We start from the raw sequence: 16,865 nt of genomic DNA, 5'->3' as shown, positions 1-16,865 counted from the left end.
GGGTGCAGACAACCCCGAGGCCCATGCCAGAAAATACCGAATGTTGCTCAGCCTTAACCGTGCAAGTGAGGCGGTATTATGGCGGATGTTTATCACCACATTAGGAGGCCCCGCTTATGATTGGTTCCAATCTTTACCTCCCGGATCGATTGACAGCTGGGATCAGTTGAGTAGGGAGTTTTGTGCTAAATTCGCCGGATGTATCCCTCCAGTGGTCAAGTCACGGAAGCTTTTTGAATTAAAGCAGAAGACGAATGAACCCCTTCGAGAATATGTAGACAATTTCAACAAATTGTGTATACGAATTGTCGATGTGGATGTCCCCATGGCAGTGGAAGCTCTAGTGAAAAACACCACGTGTAAAAGCTTGCAAGAAGATTTAATTCGGAAGAAGCCCAGAGATATGGCAGAATTAATTGAAAGATGCAAGGACTTCATGGAGGTGGATGATATCCGCAGAGAGTCATTGTCTCCGCCCAAAAAGGACAAAGGCGAATCTCGCCATCGGGATAAGGAGAAAGACAAGCACCCAAATTCGTCCTCTAGAGGTCGGCGAAGGGGCTTTAAGAACAAATCGGCATTCGTGTCGTCATTTACACCGCTCAATGCCTCTAAAAGCGAAGTGCTAATGTGGATTGAGAACAGCCAGCAGAAGCGGAGCATTTCATTCCCCGAACCAAAAGGGGGGGAGTACACCAACACCGAGAAAAATCCTAAAAATTATTGCAAATACCATAGGAAGAATGGCCATGACACGGACGCATGCTGGGAGTTAGCCAGAGAGATAGAAAGGCTTATCGAAAGGGGAAAGTTGGACAGGTTCGTCCAAAATGATAGCAAGAAGGGAGATGGTGACAGATCTAGAGATGATCAGAAAAAGAAGGCAAAAGGGACCATCAATGTAATAGTAGGCGGACCTGGATACCAACCTGTGTTGAAAAAGGCAAAAACCACTGCTCTGGATAGGGCATCACTTAATCGCCCTTTTGCGGACGCCGGCTCGGAGATCTGTCCTCATGCGGACGCCCTGGTCATTACTATGATGGTGGAAGGCTGGGAGATGAAAAGAGTGATGATTGACACTGGAAGTTCATGCAATGTCATCACAAGAGGAGCATTCGCCAAGCTTATGGTCGACCCAATCCAAGTGGAAACCACCGTAGTAGACATCCTGGGAGTAACAGGGCACACCATCCAAACAAAGGGCCAGGTAACATTAGATTGTGAGTTAGCCGATGAAGATCAAATCTGGAAAGGAGATCTGGAATTCTCCATCCTGGATGGCCAGTTAGCTTACAATATCATCCTTGGGCGACCCTTTATCTCCGAAGCCACAGCTCTCATCTCCATACGTCACTTAACTATTTACATCCCCACGGCCAAGGGAGGTGTAATGATCCGAGGAAACCAAAAAGTGGCTCAGGAGACGTATGACAAGACCATTTTAGTCTTGTTACTTTCTATCTTATTCTATGTAATTTGGAAACATTTGGTGTTTAATTGATGTTTTTGTTTCATATTTTGTTTTGGGAGAAAGTTTAGATGTTTGGTGAAAAATCTGGAAATTAGTGGCCTTTTGGAGCATTTTGGAGTATTTGCAAATCAGAGGCCAATTTCAGTTAAGGCGTGGGCACGTCCTGTCTCAGCTGTAATTGAGAAACAGCAGCCAACTTCAGTTAAGGCGTGGGCACGTGGCTGGCCGAATTTTGAAGAGATAAGAAGATATTTTCAGATTTGATTTTGGGATATTATCTTGTTTAATTGTATTTTATTTTAGTTAGGATTTGAATATTTCCTATTATCTCTATTTAATCATTAATTAATTAGAGATTTAGTTTCTTTCCTTATCTCTGAAGGATATTTTAGTCTTTCTTCTTAGGGTTTTCCCCCTATAAATAGAGGCTTAATATTCCTTAGAGAGGGATTAGGTTTTACAGATTTTCAATTGTATTGTTGAATTGTTTTCATTATGAGTAGCTAAGTTCCATTTTCTGATTCAAGAGGGATTTCATTAGGTTGAAAGTTGTGAGGTTTCATGTATTAATTTCTTCAAGTATTAATTCAAGTTCTGATTTTCTTCTTCAATTCTTTTTATGATTATTGAATCGTATTCGATCTTCTATTGCTAAGTATTTATTCTTGATCCGTAATTGTCTTGAATGAATTACAACAAGTAGCAAAAATCGATCTTGAGTAATTGAGTTTTTGCTTGAGATTGATTGGGAAGAAAATTCATCCAATTGCTATTGTTTGTCGACGTTCCTCTCAATAGAAATTGATTTGATAAACTTTCTTAATCCTAATGCGGTTATTGAAAAATTGGACATGCTTCATTCCCTTTTCTTAATAACTAGGTTGATTTAGATGCTTCATTTAAATTAATAAATTTAGAGAAAGTGAAAGAGTGAATTAGATAATCCTTATACTCTTTAATCAAAGATTTGAATTTTCATTTGTTTATCATTTAAACCAAGGAATAACGAACACCCAATGAACCAAATCTCTTGAATCAGGTTTTTCTCATTATTGAATTCCAATTTACTTTACTTGTTTAATTTGATTTAATCAATCCATCAAAAATCAAAACCCCCTTTTTTATTTTATTTGCTCATTTGAATTAAGAGGTTAATTGTTCTCTTGGGATTCGACATGGTCTTACTATTACTACAAATCAAATTGTAGTCCAATAGAGAAATCAGTAAAAATACAAATCTATTTTGTCGGGCTTCGAAAAACCCGTCAAAATTTGGCGCCGTTGCCGGGGAACAATTTAGTTTCTGGATTCATTTTCCTTTGTTTTTGATACTTTTTATGACCCGTACCTCTCGTGGAAGTGAACGAATATTTATTTCTGAAATAGAAAAAGAAATACGGAGGTTAAGAAAAGAAAAAAGACAAAGGAGTATTTGTTCATCGTCTTTAGAAAATTTTGAGGAAATCGGAGAAAGTTTTATTTTTCAAATTGAGGAAGAGACGATGGCTGGAAATAGAACATTAAGGGACTTTGCAGCACCTAATTTAAATCGCCAGTCATTTTGCATTGAGTTCCCAAATCCAGAAGTACTTTTTGAACTTAAATCTGGATTAATTCACTTACTCCCTTCTTTTCATGGTCTTTCAGGTGAAGATCCTCATAAACATTTGAAGGAATTTCATGTCGTTTGTTCTGGTTTGAAACCCGAACGGGTAACCGAAGAGCAAGTTAAACTACGAGCCTTTCCTTTTTCTTTAAAAGATAAGGCTAAGGATTGGTTGTACTATCTTCCATCGGGATCTATCACGACATGGACCGAAATGCAAAGGTTATTTCTTGAGAAATTATTTCCATCTTCACATGCAGCAAATATTAGAAAGGAGATATGTGGAATTAGACAAGCTTCTGGAGAGACCTTATATGAATATTGGGAGAGGTTCAAGCAACTTTGCACGAGTTGCCAACATCATCAAATACCTGAACAACTCCTAATCCAATATTTTTATGAAGGATTGGCTCCAATTGATAGAAGCATGATTGATGCAGCTAGTGGAGGAGCGTTGGTGAATAAGACACCCGATGAGGCAAGACAATTAATCTCCACTATGGCTGAAAACTCCCAACAATTCGGAAGAAGATCAAGCAAAACGACCCAACAAGTTAATGAGGTAAGTAATTCTAACATTGAAAATAAGTTTACTGAATTAGTTTCTTTGGTTCGTCAAATTGCTGCAGATAAAGTGCAACCCGAAAAGGTGTGTGGAGTATGTTCAAATGTGGGACATCATACTGATGAGTGCCCATCATTACAAGATGATCTCCAACAAGCAAATGCTATTGGAGGATTTCCGGGACAACCACAACGCAAATATGACCCTTATTCCAACACTTACAATTCGGGATGGAGGGATCATCCAAATTTTAATTATGGAAATCAAGGGGGACAGCCAAGGTTGCAAAACCAGTCATATAATCGACCACCTCAAGTGCAAGGACCATCCAGACCTTCAACTTCTAACTCAGGTATGCCTTTAGAAGACATTGTTAAAAGCCTAGCTGAAAGTACTTTTAAATTTCAACAGAAAATGGAGGCAGAAATTCAGAATTTGGGAAGTCAAATGACTCAATTAGCTACCTCAGTTCATAAATTGGAGGCACAAAATTCTGGAAAATTGCCTTCCCAAACTATGGAGAACCCAAAGGAAAATGCTTCTCTAATCACATTGCGAAGCGGGAAGGAAGTTCAATCAACTTCACCTCCAAAAAGAGAAGAGAAACAAGAGGAACCACCAATTGTACCCAAGGAAGATCCTAAGGTAAATTCTACTCCTACTCCATTAATTCCATCTAAATTGGCCCCTTTTCCTTCAAGATTGGCAAAATCAAAAAAGGAAGAATATGAGAGAGAGGTATTGGAAACCTTTCGAAAGGTAGAGGTAAACATTCCACTCCTTGATGCTATCAAGCAAATTCCAAAGTATGCTAAATTTTTGAAGGAATTATGCACAAATAAGAGAAAATTGAAAATTGATGAAAGAGTAAGAGTAGGGGAAAATGTTTCAGCTGTGATTAAAAAGAATCTACCTACCAAATGTAAGGACCCAGGCATGTTTACAATGCCTTGTGTTATTGGGAATAAACGAATTGAACATGCCATGCTAGACTTAGGAGCATCAATAAATGTAATGCCTTATTCTATTTATAATGCTCTTAATTTGGGAGCTTTGAAAGAAACTAGGGTAGTGATTCAATTAGCTGATCGTTCTAACTCTTATCCGGAAGGAGTTGTGGAAGATGTTTTGGTGCAGGTGAATGAATTGATTTTTCCGGTGGATTTCTATATTTTGAAGATGGAGAATGATACATCTGGAAATTTAGCACCTTTGTTACTTGGAAGACCATTTATGAAAACAGCAAGAACAAAGATTGATGTTCATGAGGGTACTCTCTCCGTAGAATTTGACGAAGAGATTGTTAAATTTAATATTTTTGATGCCATGAAGTACCCAGAAAATGCAGATGCTGTTTATCATGTTGATGTAATTGACTCACTTGTGCAGGAAAATTTTCAAGCAAAAAATAGTCTAAGTGAGTTGGAAGAAGATGAACAAAGAAGTGATAATTCATTGAAAGAGGTGTAAAAAGGTATAGAAAAATCTGATATTGAAATACCTAATACTTACAAGAAAATGCTACCTTCAATTTTGCAGGCTCCCAGGCTTGAATTGAAAGATTTGCCAGATCATTTGAAGTATGTTTATTTGGGAAAAGAGGAGACACTTCCGGTGATAATTGCAAAAGGTTTAAGCACGGAGCAAGAAGAAAGTTTGATCAAAGTTCTTCAAGAGCATAAAAAGGCAATTGGGTGGACTTTAGCCGACATTAAAGGCATTAGCCAATCTGTTTGCATGCATCGAATTTTCTTAGAAGAAGATGCAAAACCAGTAAGGGAGCCACAAAGAAAACTCAATCCAGTATTGAAAGAGGTAGTGTTGAAAGAGGTCATCAAGCTTTTGGATGAAGGGATAATCTATGCCATCTCAGATAGCAAATGAGTGAGCCCCGTTCATGTTGTGCCAAAGAAAACGGGAATCACTGTGGTAAGAAATCAAAATAATGAGTTGGTACCTACAAGAGTGCAAAACGGATGGAGAATGTGTATTGATTTTCGAAGGCTAAATGCGGCTACTAGAAAGGACCATTTTCCTCTTCCTTTTATTGACCAAATGTTGGAAAGATTGGCTGGAAACTTATTCTTTTGTTTTCTTGATGGTTTTTCAGGTTATTACCAAATCGTTATTGCCAAAGAAGACCAAGAGAAGACGGCGTTTACATGCCCATTTGGAGTATTTGCCTATCGAAGGATGCCATTTGGACTTTGCAATGCTCCGGGAACATTTCAACGTTGTATGATGAGTATATTTTCTGAATATATTGAAAAATGCATCGAAGTGTTCATGGATGATTTTACTGTTTATGGTAATTCTTTTGATAGTTGTTTAAACCATTTGACTAAAATACTGAAACGATGCATTGAATCTAATTTAGTGCTTAATTATGAGAAATGTCATTTTATGGTCAATCAAGGAATCGTTTTGGGACATGTGATTTCGTCTAGGGGAATTGAAGTTGACAAAGCTAAAATTGATTTAATTGTTAGCTTACCCTTCCCTACAAATGTTAGGGAAGTGCGTTCTTTCCTTGGACATGCAGGTTTTTATCGAAGGTTTATAAAAGACTTTGATAAGTTGAAGTCATTGCTAACAACTGCTCCCATCATTCAACCACCAAAGTGGGATGAACCATTCGAAATCATGTGTGACGCAAGCAACTATGCAGTCGGAGCTGTTTTGGGCCAACGAATTGATAAGAAGAACCATGTCATCTATTATGCCTCAAGGACTTTGAACGATGCACAACGAAATTACTCTACAACAGAAAAAGAGCTTTTGTCTATTGTTTTTGCTTTAGATAAATTCAGATCATATGTGTTGGGTTCTAAAGTAATTGTGTTTTCTGATCATGCAGCATTGAAATATCTTTTGGCAAAGAAGGAGTCTAAACCAAGGTTGATAAGATGGATTCTCCTACTTCAGGAGTTCGATTTGGAGATTAAGGATCGAAAGGGATCTGAAAATTCAGTAGCTGATCATCTGAGTAGAATTATCCAAGAAGAAGAATCTCTCCCTCTCTCCGAGCACTTTCCTGATGAACAACTATTCGAAGTACAAGGTTTGCTTCCATGGTATGCTAATATAGTTAATTATTTGGTTATTAGACAGTTTCCAACTGATATGAGTCGTTCTAGGAAAGAAAAAATTAAAAGAGAGGCAAGATATTATGTGTGGGATGAACCATATTTGTGGAAATTTTGTTCGGATCAAGTAATTAGACGTTGTGTACCTGAAAATGAACATGCATCAATTTTAAATTTCTGTCATTATCTTGCATGTGGTGGTCATTTTGGACCCAAAAGAACAGCTAGGAAAGTTTTGGATTGTGGTTTGTATTGGGAAACATTGTTTAGAGATGCATACATGTTTTGCAAAAGTTGTGAACGATGCCAAATGACCGGAAATATTTCTAATCGTAATGAAATGCCTCAAACACCTATACTTGTTTGTGATATTTTTGATGTATGGGGCATTGATTTCATGGGTCCTTTTCCGTCATCTTGCGGATATGTTTATATACTTTTAGCTGTTGATTATGTATCAAAGTGGGTGGAAGCTAAAGCCACCAAAACTGACGATTCTAAAGCTGTTATAGGTTTTATCAAGTCTAACATTTTCAGTAGATTTGGAGTTCCGAAAGCCATCATAAGCGATCAAGGGAGTCACTTTTGCAATCGCTCAGTTGAGGTCTTGTTGAAAAAATACGGGGTAAATCACAGAACATCCACTGCCTATCATCCCCAAAAAAATGGGCAAGCTGAAGTATCAAATCGAGAGGTCAAATCTATTTTAGAGAAAACGGTCAACCCGGGACGAAAAGATTGGAGTTTGCGCCTTGAAGATGCACTTTGGGCTTATCGGACCGCGTACAAAACACCAATACGGATGTCCCCCTATAGGTTAGTGTTCGGGAAACCTTGCCATTTACCAGTCGAAATTGAGCACAAAGCATTCTGGGCAATACGGAGATGTAACTTGGATATGGAGCTAGCCGGTGTAAATCGAAAATTGCAAATGCAAGAACTTGAGGAGCTACGTTTGGAAGCTTATGAGAATTCGAGAATTTATAAGGAGAAGACGAAGTTGTTTCATGATAGTATGATCTTGAGAAAACAATTTCAAATTGGAAAAAAAGTTTTATTATATAGTTCTCGATTAAAACTCATGCCCGGTAAGTTACGTTCTCGTTGGATTGGTCCTTTTGTTGTGATTAACATTTTTCCTTATGGTACAGTTGAGATCAAGAGTCTCGAGACGAATAAAGTTTTCAAGGTAAATGGACATCGCTTGAAGGTGTTCCATGAAGGTTTCAAAGAGGAACGAGAGTCGGAGATGAGTGTGGGAATCCCACATTATGAGAAAAATTAAAAAAGGGAGTTCGTCGAGCATAGCGACGTTAAATAATTGCGCTCTTGGGAGGCAACCCATTAAATAGCTTTTTTTTAGTATTGTTAATTTTTAGTTTGAATTCCAGGGGCTAATTTCGTTCAAGCCGTGACCACGTGTCAAATTATAACCTTTTGGTCAAATAGAAGCAGAAACCAATTTTATTTTAACCGTGCCCACGGCTTATGAAAAACTGGTTACAGCTCTTAGTGTATAAGTGCGTTGACAATTGACGTGCCCACGACTTAAGCAAAATTGGTCTCTTTTCCTTTTTGTTTTCTTTCACTACCATTATTTTATTTTTATTTATTTTATTTTATTTTTATTTTATTTTTTGTTATTAGTTTTTTTTTATTATTATTAATAGTTTTCTTTAATTAATTTATATAAAAAAAAAATCAAAAAACATAAAATATAAAATCGTAAACTGATGGTTGAACTTGTTTTATTCAAATAATAAAATATGCCATACCCAAATTCTAACCTATCCATTCCCATGTTTGTTTTGACTTGTACTTTAATAATAATAAAAAAAAACAAATAAATAAATAAGTATCATATGCCATACCCAAATTCTAACCTACCCATTTTACTTGTGCAGCGGCGATTTTCCTTCGATTTTTTTTCTTGTGCAGCGGCGATTCAAGAGCAGCGGCAACTAACTGAGATTTTTCTTTCGCCGTTCTCGTTTCGTCCTCGATCACCATAATAAGGGTTCAGCGGTTTTTCTTTCTCCTCTCTTCCCCTCTCTACCCTCCTTACAGTCATGGGAAGGAAGCGCGCCGCTAAAACAATGAAAATCGATGTTCCGTTCGCCCCTTCGCCACAAAAATCAGCAACACCGGAGGACCCATCTGAGGACGTGATCGGAGCAGTCCCTTCTTCCAGTCACAAGCAGAAAACCAAACCAAAAGGTTCTAAAATTCCTCCTACTAGCAGATCAAAAATGCAAAAAGGTAAGGCGATTCTTTCCCCTTCGGAAAAAGCTCTTAAAGGTAACCTTTCTTTCTCAACTCAGGCTAGGAGAAATTGATATGCTTTGATTCAGTCTAAAAATATACTTCCTTGCAAGTATGTGGATTATGCTACCCTTGAACATTTTAGCTTGGTTGAGTCTTCTGAAAATTTGGTTGCTGATAATTGTTGGAAAATTTACTTGTCAATTAATTGTCCTGCTTATATCGAGTTAACAAGAGAATTTTATACTACATTTCAGTTTGACAAACCTGCTAATTTTGATTTGGATAGTCCGAGGGTTATTCAATTTAGATTATTGGGACATAATTTAAATATTCAGTTACTGAATTCAATTTAGCATTGAGTTTCATTGACAAAGCATTTGCTAAAACTGAAGTGTATAAGCAGTCAGTGGTTGATTTTGGAAATTTCGAACCTGTTAATGCTTGGAAAGAATTATCTTCTGATAAGAGTTTGTATTGGGCAAGTACAAACAAGGATTCTTACTTTATTGAACCTGTGTGGAGATATGTTCATCGCTTGTTAGCGTTTAATTTTTCAGGTCGTAAGGATAGTTCAAGCTTATGTTCTAAAACTGAATTATATTTTATTTGGTGTATGGTAAAAGATATTAAGGTTAATTTGGGATGTTGGCTAGCTAACCAATTTCAGTCGGCTATAACTAATTCTCGCAATTTAATCCTTGGTTGAATTATCACTCACTTGGCCGTCAATTTAAAGTTGTTCAGTCTTGAGAAAAATGATTTGCATATAGCTTGTGCTATGGAACCTCTTAATATTGATTGTCTGTACAGGATGGGTTTAGTTTCTTCTGCGCAGGAACCTTCTGCTTTCTTCCCATCTGGATATTATGGGGAGCCCAAGAAAATCGCCAAGCGGAAGCGAATGGATGAAAGTGACACTGTTTTTGAGGATGGTGAGCCTTCTTCGTCTTCGAGTTCGGATATTCAGAAATTATTGACTCAAAATCAAGAACTGAAGGATGAAGTCAGGAAACTAACTCACATTGTGGAAGGGCTTTGTAGTTTTTTGGGTTTCGCTCCACCTCCTCCACCAACTCTTTCATCTGTTATCGGTATCGGCTCAGTTAAGGGACGTTTTCTATATCTCTATCTTTATCTTTCTGAGCCGTTTGCTTGTGCATACATTGGGGACAATGTAGATTTTAAGTGTGGGGAGGGAAATCAGTGATTGTAACCAACATCTGCATCAGTTGCCTAAATGTTTCCAAAAGAAAAAAAAGTCAAAACAAGATTTGGAACTCCATTGCTCTTTTATATAACTGTTTTGCATTGATTTTTAACGTGATATGCATTTCTTCAAATTTAAGTTTTGATGAATGATGAAGGCAAGTATCAAAGTAGTTTTTCTTCAAAAATTTAGGCATTTGTGCTAATTTTGACATTGGAATTGGATGAAAAAGTGCAACATTTAACTCTATTTAACATATGTGAGCTTTTGAGCCTTTTGAGCAATTCATCACTTGTTGCTCCATATTTCTTGTTGAGTGTTTAATCAAACATAACTTGTTCATTCTAGAATTTGCTCTTTGATGCATTTCAAGACCACATAGATGATTGTGTGCCTTCAAAATGATTTGGGCATTTAGGTATAGCCACTTTTGAATTCTTAAATAGCCTACCCTACTCTTGTCCATTAGTTAGCCCTTTTGAGCCTATAGCCTTTTTCTTTCATTAACACACCTCATTTCATCCCTTTCCCTTTCACTTTTATCCTTCTAAATTACCCCATTTTTTTTAAGAATTAGTAAGTCGAGTCCTTTCTCTGCAATTATCAATATTTTCAGTCAACTATTAGCATAGGTGGGGTAAACTTTTCACCACCCCCTTCTTTTAATGTTATGTTAAAAAAAAGAAAAAAAAAGAAAAAAAAAAACAAATAAATTATCAAAGTTCATCCTACAAGAACTTATCTCATTTTACTCTTCCTATATTAAGTGTCAAGCATTCAAACGTCATTCCAATACCCCCATTATGCTTGAACACTTATTATCAGTAGCTTATTTCTTAAAGCTATCTCCTTATTTTAGTTGTGTCTTGTTACCTTAAAAAAAAAGAAAAAGAAAAAAAAGACTGAATTGTCATTTTCGTTAATTGCAGACTCACGTTATTTACTTTGGCTTACTATTCTTATTTTTGCCGAAAATTTCCTTTCTCTTCACACCCTTACCTAAGCCCCGTTACAACCTTGAACAAAGACCCGTTGATTGATTGCATACTTTCATTCCAAGTGGTGGCGATTTGATCTTTGAGCAAACTTATGGTAATAACATGTTTATGTTTTGATTCGAGTGCTTATTGATTACCCTAAACACTTTGAGTGAATAGAGTGAATTCCCCTTGTGAGAGAGTTAAATTGTGTGCTTTGATTCTAAGGAAAGTGTTGAAAGAAGTTAAATGCTTGTTTTTCTCTATTAAAACCAAATGCTTAGATTACTTGCCTATGACTCATTCTTCTTAATGGAAATTCTTGATGCATACTCACTAGTGAGATCGTGTAGATAGTTCTTAATTGAGTTTTGGATGTTCTATATGCTTGAGGACAAGCATAGTTTAAGTGTGGGGAAGTTTGACAAGACCATTTTAGTCTTGTTACTTTCTATCTTATTCTATGTAATTTGGAAACATTTGGTGTTTAATTGATGTTTTTGTTTCATATTTTGTTTTGAGAGAAAGTTTAGATGTTTGGTGAAAAATCTGGAAATTAGTGGCCTTTTGGAGCATTTTGGAGTATTTGCAAATCAGAGGCCAATTTCAGTTAAGGTGTGGGCACGTCCTGTCTCAGCTGTAATTGAGAAACAGCAGCCAACTTCAGTTAAGGCGTGGGCACGTGGCTGGCCGAATTTTGAAGAGATAAGAAGATATTTTCAGATTTGATTTTGGGATATTATCTTGTTTAATTGTATTTTATTTTAGTTAGGATTTGAATATTTCCTATTATCTCTATTTAATCATTAATTAATTAGAGATTTAGTTTCTTTCCTTATCTCTGAAGGATATTTTAGTCTTTCTTCTTAGGGTTTTCCCCCTATAAATAGAGGCTTAATATTCCTTAGAGAGGGAATTAGGTTTTACAGATTTTCAATTGTATTGTTGAATTGTTTTCATTATGAGTAGCTAAGTTCCATTTTCTGATTCAAGAGGGATTTTATTAGGTTGAAAGTTGTGAGGTTTCATGTATTAATTTCTTCAAGTATTAATTCAAGTTCTGATTTTCTTCTTCAATTCTTTTTATGATTATTGAATCGTATTCGATCTTCTATTGCTAAGTATTTATTCTTGATCCGTAATTGTCTTGAATGAATTACAACAAGTAGTAAAAATCGATCTTGAGTAATTGAGTTTTTGCTTGAGATTGATTGGGAAGAAAATTCAGCCAATTGCTATTGTTTGTCGACGTTCCTCTCAATAGAAATTGATTTGATAAACTTTCTTAATCCTAATGCGGTTATTGAGAAATTGGACATGCTTCATTCCCTTTTCTTAATAACTAGGTTGATTTAGATGCTTCATTTAAATTAATAAATTTAGAGAAAGTGAAAGAGTGAATTAGATAATCCTTATACTCTTTAATCAAAGATTTGAATTTTCATTTGTTTATCATTTAAACCAAGGAATAACGAACACCCAATGAACCAAATCTCTTGAATCAGGTTTTTCTCATTATTGAATTCCAATTTACTTTACTTGTTTAATTTGATTTAATCAATCCATCAAAAATCAAAACCCCCCTTTTTATTTTATTTGCTCATTTGAATTAAGAGGTTAATTGTTCTCTTGGGATTCGACCTGGTCTTACTATTACTACAAATCAAATTGTAGTCCAATAGAGAAATCAGTAAAAATACAAATCTATTTTGTCGGGCTTCGACAAACCCGTCAACGTATTCAGCATCTTTGATGATTCGCCCGCAGTCTAAAGATGAAGACGAAGAAGAACTTGTCACAATGGCCTTGGGTGAAACAGAGATGTACCTTATGGCGGATGAAAAACAAGTGCGGATGGCTAAAGGGTTAAAAGGAGAGATAAAGGAAGCTATTACAAAGGTTCTCCATGAATCAGAAGATGTTTTTGCGTGGAAAGATGAGATTCTTCCAGGGATTAGTCCAGGTGTGATCACTCACAAACTCAACATCGACAAGGACGCGGTACCGGTGGCACAAAAATGGAGAAACCATGGCCCTGGGAGGTAGAAGGTGATAGAAGAGGAGATCACCAAGCTCAAAAGGGCGGATTCCATCGAAGAGGTACTTTATACACAATGGCTGGCGAATGTGGTTCTAGTCAAAAAAGCAGGCGGATCATACCGCATGTGTATTGACTTCACAGATCTCAACAAAGCTTGTCCCAAAGACAACTATCCCCTACCGTGTATTGATATCCTAGTAGATGGGACCGCGGGACACGCCATGTACTCCTTCACCGACGTGAAGTCGAGTTATGATCATCAAAAGTCATGCCCTTTGGGCTTAAAAATGTGGGGGCAACTTATCAACGGATGATGAACAAAATATTCGGGGAAAGCAAAGGTGATAACTTTTCTGTCTATGTGGATGATATGATCATCAAAAGTACCACTGTAGAGAAGCATGCAGATGATATAAAGGAGGTACTGGGCGTACTCCGACATCACAACATTAAATTGAATCTGGAGAAATGCACCTTTGGAGCGACGTATGGAAAATTCTTAGGATTCATGATCAGCCAGAAGGGAGTGAGCCCAAACCCCGACAAGATCAAAGCAGTCTTGGAAATGAAAGCGCCGCAGAATATTAGGGAAGTGCAACGTCTTAACTGGCGTATTGTAGCCTTGGGCAGGTTTATCTCGTGTTCAGCTCGACGATGCCAACCCTTTTATGAAGTAATCAAGAAGCAAAAGGCGTTCGAATGGAATGAGGATTGCGAGAAAGCCTTCCAGGGGATCAAACGGTTTCTCACGGAACCACCCCTAATGAGTCGACCCTTGAAAGGTGAGAATCTCTACATGTATGTCTCAGTTACAGATAAAGCCGTTTGCACGGTCATGATAAGGGAAGAAGATGGCCAGCAATATCCTATCTATTATGTGAGCAAAGTATTAAAGGATGCTGAAACTCGACATTCCAAGCTGGATAAAATGGCACTGGCCGTCGTCACCATCTCTATACGCCTCAGACCTTACTTTCAAGCTCATACTGTCATAATTCGTACAAGCATACCAATGAGGAAAGTGTTGCAAAAGCCAGAAACTTCGGGAAGATTGATGGAGTGGGCAATCCGCCTAGGAGAGTTTGATGTTCGTTATGAAAGCCGGTCAGCCCTGAAAAGTCAAGTCTTGGCAGACTTTGTGAATGAATTCACTGAAGAGGGAATGAATCTCCCCAAATCTAAAGTTGAGGAATGGACAATGTACACAGATGGGGCTTCTTCGGCAAAAGGTGCATGTATTGGCATCGTGATCAAAGGTCCCCAATATATAAAGCTACACTACGTAGCAAAATTGGATTTCCTCGCAACCAACAATGCAGCGGAGTATGAGGCCTTAATATTGGGACTCCGCCTGCTAAAGGAAATCACTCCCGAGCGGATCGTAATCTATAGCGATTCCAAATTAATGGTCAACCAGGTGATCAAAAATTTCGAGGTAAAAGATGACATTCTTGCCAAATATGTTGACGAGGTTAAGAAACTGCTAAATCACCTCGAAGCCAAAGACACCAAGTGGCAATTGATCCATGTGCCTCGAGGATCCAACACAGAGGCCGATCACCTAGCCAAAATGGCTTCAAGCAATAAGCATTGGGCGGATCTGCAATGCCCGTTTGAGGTCAAGACAGCGCCGGCATTCGCCTCGGAGATGGTATCCTTACTCATGTCTGTGGAGAGTGATTGGAGATCACCAATCCGCCAATATCTAATAGATGGAACATTGCCTTTGGACAAGGAGGAAGCTCGACGGATCGTAAGAAAGGCGGCCTATTTCTCCGTGATAAATTATTGCCTATACAGAAAGTCTTTTAGCCACCTCTGGCTGAAATGCATCGCACCGGAAGAGGGACAACAGATCCTCAAAGAGTTGCACGAAGGCACATGTGGAGCCCATGAGGCATCTGCCTCCATTTTGAAGAAATTCAGGTTAGCAGGATTTTATTGGCCAACAGCGGAACTTGATGCTCAAAAGTTAGTAGAGTCTTGCCATAATTGTCAGATTCATGCAAATGAATCACACACAGCTAAACACCTTCAAAGGCCCATCATCGAAGGTCGACCCTTTGCAGTCTGGGAATTGATATCGTTGGACCATTTCCTCCTACCCGAAGACAGAGGAAGTATGTGGTAGTGGTTGTGGATCATTTCACCAAATGGGTAGAGGCTGAGGTTGTCTCCTCTATCAATGCTGAATGAATGGTGGAGTTCGTCAAGGATAACATCGTAGGAAGGTATGGAGTTCCCCACACGATTATCACTGACAATGGAACGCAATTCAACTGTGAAGAGTTCAAAACTTTCTGTGAAAAATTGGGCATTCAGAACAGATTCGCCTCAGTTTATTATCCTCAATCTAACGGTATGACCGAAGTTACAAATCGAACGATCGTCAAAGGAATAAAGAAAAGATTGGGGGAGCATGACAAGAAGTGGGCGGATCAGTTAATGAGCGTCCTATGGGCGTATCACACTACTCCCAGAACAGCCACAGGCGAGATGCCATTCGCCCTTTCTCACAGGGTGGAAGCTGTAATTCCAGTTGAAATACAGGTCCCAAGTGACAGAGTTGCATTCTATTGCGAGAATGAAAACAACCAAAGATTGAAAGAAAGTCTTGATCAAGTGGAGGAAAAGCGAGAAAAGGCATATGTACGCATGGCAGCTTACAAGCAGCGGATCGCAGCTTATCATGATAAAAATGCCAAGCTTGTAAACTTGAATGTGGGAGACCTCGTGCTCCGCAAAGCGGACAAAATCCAATCTAAGGAAGGGAAAGGAAAGTTGGGACTTACCTGGACAAGTCCGTACAAAATAGTCAACAAGATTGGATTCGCCACATTTAAACTTCAAGACATGGAGGGAAATACGCTGCCGCGTACATGGAATTTCCAAAATCTCCGCAAATATTTCGCCAGAAAATAGAATGTAATCAAGGTCTTGAGTACTATTTTTCCTTTAGTAAGCTTTTTCCCATGAGGTTTTTCTTATTAAAGGTTTTAATGAGGCTCACGTATAAGACCCGCTTGTTGTAATAAGGCGTATCGCCATTCAATAAAAAGCAATTGTTATTTTGTCAACATTCTTTTTTAAGTATTTTCTTGTAGAAATATAAATATTCCAGCCTAAAAAAGAAGGGGGGCACCCAACGATCGCTTCCCACACAAAAAAGTAATGCTATCACGACATAGCTACTTTTTCTCCTCGAAGATAGGAGAACAATCTCATGGGCGGATCAATCCTTAAATGATCACCATTAGAGATAGAGTTAAAACATTTCTCGGATGCGAGATCTTTACACTCTCTTACATCCTTCCCAAAGAAGGGTTCATAAGTCCTAAGGGCGGATCGATTCACCTCAAAGATAGGAAGCAAATCAATCCCCTAAGGCAGCTTAACTTCCTCTAAAGGAATAAAAGCTTCAAGCCTTCGCAAAGGTTCACACCATGGGGTATGGCTGGCCACCTACTTCAAATCAATCCTAAAGCCTATAAATTTACTTGCACAAAGCATAAAGTAAACATAAATAGTTATAGCAAGGATTAAAAATTGTACTTAGTTTTACAAAACTAAACATTTACAGGAGCATCCTCCTTAGCATCTTTTACATTAGATGCGCCCTCCAGTGGGGCTTCCTTCTCTACAGA

General features: G+C 38.0%; 1 long non-coding RNA gene and 1 other non-coding gene across 2 annotated transcripts; one reads left to right on the top strand and one right to left on the bottom strand.

The window, feature by feature from the left end:
• Positions 1–3,342: 3,342 nt before the first annotated feature.
• LOC136221348 (small nucleolar RNA R71) lies at positions 3,343–3,449 on the bottom strand. The gene has a single exon (XR_010685117.1). It is a non-coding gene; the product is annotated as a small nucleolar RNA R71 (small nucleolar RNA).
• Positions 3,450–8,608: 5,159 nt separating this feature from the next.
• On the top strand, positions 8,609–12,257 carry LOC136219000 (uncharacterized). The gene is made up of 2 exons (XR_010684002.1): positions 8,609–9,029; positions 9,807–12,257. It is a non-coding gene; the product is annotated as an uncharacterized lncRNA (long non-coding RNA).
• Positions 12,258–16,865: the final 4,608 nt, after the last annotated feature.

Source organism: Euphorbia lathyris, chromosome 2 (genome assembly GCF_963576675.1).
Source record: "Euphorbia lathyris chromosome 2, ddEupLath1.1, whole genome shotgun sequence".
Classification (NCBI taxonomy): domain Eukaryota; kingdom Viridiplantae; phylum Streptophyta; class Magnoliopsida; order Malpighiales; family Euphorbiaceae; genus Euphorbia; species Euphorbia lathyris.
The sequence above is the reverse complement of the archived record's forward strand: the minus strand, read 5'-3'. Positions and strand labels throughout refer to the sequence as shown.